Below are 4,671 nucleotides of genomic sequence, written 5' to 3' on the forward strand. Positions count from 1 at the left end.
TACAATAAATGCTCTCGCAGTTCCAACACATGCACTGATGAGTGGTATATTAACATATGTTTAGCGAAAGTAAAACACTTATTAAAACACCAATTCAAACTTACCTTTGAAGGAAGCACTTAAGATGGGCAATTGTTACTTGAAGGCGGATATCGATGTCGTGATACAGATAGTGTAGCTTGTTACCGCAACTCGTCAACGAAATTCAACATTTCTTTGACAAGGATACATATACTGATGTCTCCCTCTTGATTATTTCAACTTTTCTTCCCCTTCTTTTCTCGACTGACATATATCGACACGATGACAGCTACTGCACACTGTTTTCTCCGAAAGTGAAAGATATTATGTCGACCACAAAAACACAATGGAAATGTACTTTCATCCGAAACACAATAAAGGTCAGGCAAAACAAGAACGAAATGTTATGACGCTTAGATTGCTTTCTCCACAATTTACATACGTTTGAATAACCGGCTACGGGTATGGATGGAAGAACCCCCCCCCCCACACCTCCACTAGATCCCGACCCTCCACTCTTGTGAATCACCGCTCCGACAAGTGAAATATGGGCTGAAATAAAAGCCGAAGCTGTTAAGTCTGTATAGGTTCGACAGTGTGTTATACGAAAGACGTGTTAAAGAACTTCACCATGACCTATTATGAACCCAAAGGACACGATTAACCCAAAGCTCACAACGATTCGCAATATCTGTTCTGGAGCAAACATTGTGTGAATCTATTCCGATATTCATTCAACTGTCTTGTGGACAACCTACACAACACTATAATCCAATTGATCAGGAAGGATTAGATTCAGAAGGGTCATCAGTTGCCCCTAAGTATTGTTAGAAAGTAAAACTGTAAAACACAAAACTGTAAAAATACAGAACTGGTTATTGATGTTCTGATTTCAGTTTTCATTTACTGCCTAACTCAAAAGTCTTTTGCCTCACTGATACAAATCTATTCGATGATTCCACAGTGTTTAAGAATGTGTTTGAGATTGAATTGAATTGAATTGAATTTGAATTATGTCCACAATCGGAAATTCGGCTTTCCACAGGTCGTAAACGAAAAAGACTAAAAGGAAATAAGAAAAGCAATAGTATAAGTATCAATAGACTGCGATACACATACAGTAATACAAACATATATACAGCAAGTCCTAAAATAAGAAACTTATCTTCTCACGTTTGAATTAAATATATGGATAGAATTAGGCACACATGATAATCTATAGCGTGGTGGGCGTAAACGCAATCCAGAGCGGTTGTAAATCTAGTGTTCAAACAAAGAGTGTGTTGGGTCCTGCCTGATTTTTTATTGATTTTATTTATTGAAGACCCTCACATGATACAAGCAGATACAAGCACGATTCCTGATGTCCTCGGAAATACTTTTAAATAACTATGGTATTATATAACTAAAACTTGAGATGCAACACCGATTACTATTACGATAGCTATATAGGCGTAAACTAAACTGTTTACAGTGATCCAATGTTAGTAAATTAGTAATTTACCTGTGTGGATAACCACAATGCAAGCATACAGCTGGCTAATCATTATTAGCTGAATGAGCTTCAGACAGCTACTTTCAGAAACCAAAAGTAACTCTCATATTTGAAAGAAAAAATCATTGCCACATGGTCTTGCCCTACGAATTATGCTATTTAGATCGAAACATATTCAGATAGAGTGTTAAATATTTAGTCGTCATTTGCGACATGCGGACGAGTTATGTGTGTCACCAGTGATGGAAAGGTGTAAGAAAAGACCTTTCGCGGACAAAGGGAACCAGTACTGTAGATGTTTTTTGGGGAAGCCTCGGACGTCGTTAACTTTCTGGTAGATAACTCTCTCCAGACCTACAATTATAATTGAAAAGTTAAAATCAAAGACTAATGCTAATCACTGGAACTTTGCATGAGTCTTTCTACCAATGACTTAAGAGAGATATAAGTGAATCTAGTAATCACGAAATAACTTTGAAAACTTTTTTCTTTCTTCTACTGACTCGAGTAAGTGGATTGTTTTATGTAAGTATTAATGTCTGGAAAGTGTCATTTCCGGTATCTGCAAAGAACATAATAAACATTTAACTTGCTTGTATTATTTTACCGTGAGATTGTCATAGTTGTCCAAGGAAAATAATGTGAAAAGGCAGCCCCTCACCCTCCCCCCCCGGTTCACACAAACACCTGTTTTTGTGTTATACTTCCATATTGGTATGTGCATGCATGCATTTCTCAATTAAATGTTAATGTTGAAAAGTATGTAGCAGTTTATGCAGTTCAAAATATCCCACCTTATGAAGTAATAGTACACAAAGTTCGATGCATGTATACATTCAGTCACAGTCATCAAATGAGTGATATGTTACCACGATTAATGTCTTCAGTGTGTCGTTTTTCCTACAAACCTTTGTCCGAACATGGTAAGTGCATGTCATTTGGCCTTAAAATCACAGTAAAAGACATTGAAGACTCGCCCCAAACCGCGCGGCCATCTGAAAAAGTTATCTTACTGTTGCTTGCAAGTGACGTTTTGTTCGTGTCGCTACAAAATGCAGCCAGTAATGAAACGTGATAATCTTTAGCTGGATCTGAGATGTTCATCGATGTCTCGTTTGTACATTGTGCTGTGGGTATATTGACCGCAGCTGTATGTACTGACTTAATTTTACACTAGTGTCTAATTACCGACGGTAGCAAGCTATGTGCTTATTTTGTGGGATCGATGGTAGTGTCTACCACTTCTGTTACACCTCATTCGAAACTAGGTCAGATTACCGGCATTAGACGTTTCTTTTTGCGCGATTCTTCACACACTTTAAGTAAATTTGAATAGCCTATAGATAGAGTTACCGTCCAGAACATATTGGCTAGACTGAGAAGGCTTTGGCCTATCTCAAAACTCAGATTACTGGCTATGGCCATACTGCTTATGCCATAAGTGTAAATCGTTGGGAAAATGTTGCAAATGGGGGCTGTGTTGCATATTTGTACATAATTGTAGATATATTAATAGACTAAAATATGATAAAGCTGAAGTAATGACTTAGGCTTACTTAAAGGGTGTGAAGACTCGCGCAAAAAGAAACGTCTAATGCCGGTAATTTGACCTAGTTTCGAATAAGGTGAAGCAAAAGTGTTAAACATCACCATCGATCCCAGAAAATACACACAATTTGCTACCGTCGGTAATTAGACACTAGTGTACAGTTAGTACATACAGCTGCGGTCAATACTAGGCGCGTATCCAGGGGGCGTTAGGGGCGCCCCCCCCCCCGGGTAAGAAAAAGAGGAGAGAAAAAAAAGAGAAAGAAAAAAGGGAAAAAGAGGGGGAAAAGGAAGGAGAGGAAGGAAGGGAAAAGAAAAAGAAGAAAGAGAAAAATGAGAAAAGGAGGGAACAGAAGAAAAACGCCAAGACACCGGGAAGAGAAAGAGGAACAGTGACATAATAACAGCGCTGATCCCTATTACATATACACAGGGTAGCCATCGACGGATCGAGGATTATGGAAGGGGCGTGCGCCTCAGCCTACCCCTTACACCAACAACTCCATTTTTGACGTTTCCATTGTCATAATCCTTGGTAGGATCTCGGCAAAGTATATTCTTGTCTTCTCGAAAGCTGTGAAGGATGTAAACATTGACTGTCTTTATCGCAAACAGGTCATGGAACATAATTATCCTAGTCTCGTTGCATAATTCATTGCATGCTTGTAACAATAGGTCTATAACAAAGAGATGTGTGTTTCAAAAGTTACACATATAAATATATGAAGCAGGCACTGTTTTATGTCAGTAAGCTAAAGCATATAAGAAGTTAAATGCTGTACGTTTGGCTAAGCCCCGACTATATTCCCTTAAAGAAAATGATTTAGTGTGTAAACGTAAGTTGGCCGAACGTTTCGATCCTTGCAGGATCTTACTAAGAGGCTAAATGACAAGTAACAGTAACAAAAGGGACAAAAACACGCACAAAATACAGACATGTTAATGGGCATGGTGAATACACAGAGATTGATGTAAGGGGATTAGTAGACAAGGGATGGAGAGAAGAAAAAACGAAACCAACAGGGGAAGAGGGGAGGTAGGAGATAAACAGTGGAGGGACAACGAGAGGATTGAGGAAAGGGGGTAGGGAATCAGCTGGAGAAGGACAAAGACAGAAAGGTGTGGAGAAAAAAAGGGTAGAAGAGAGCTATGAGAAATGATTTACTCAAATTTCAGGTCGGTAGCATTAGGAAATCATAGGAATCCAGCTTTTGCTATGATATCGTGTATACCATTTGTTTTCTGAAGTTTCTGAAGTCCTAATTTCACCTGCCGATTACTCATTTTTTCATTACTGGCAATGACATGCAAGTTCAAAGACTTTAGCAAGTCTATTATTATATCATCAAGCCACATATTTATTCAATCGTTTCACATGTTTCTTGGGGGGGGGGGGCTTGGTTATACTTTCATGTGTATGTGGGACACGGAATTTTATTCCTGTGGCTTTTATTAGGAATGTTTAAACGGTATCAACATTTCTAATTTTGATTCAATTAAGCTATTTAGTGTCCTTCGGAGGAAGAACGTGTAGAAGACAATATTATACATGCATTTATAAGAAGGTTAACACAAAGATGAGTAGAATCATTGAAAAGAAATTGTTT

Source organism: Apostichopus japonicus, chromosome 16, assembly GCF_037975245.1.
Source record: "Apostichopus japonicus isolate 1M-3 chromosome 16, ASM3797524v1, whole genome shotgun sequence".
In the NCBI taxonomy this organism is placed as follows: Eukaryota; Metazoa; Echinodermata; class Holothuroidea; order Aspidochirotida; family Stichopodidae; genus Apostichopus; species Apostichopus japonicus.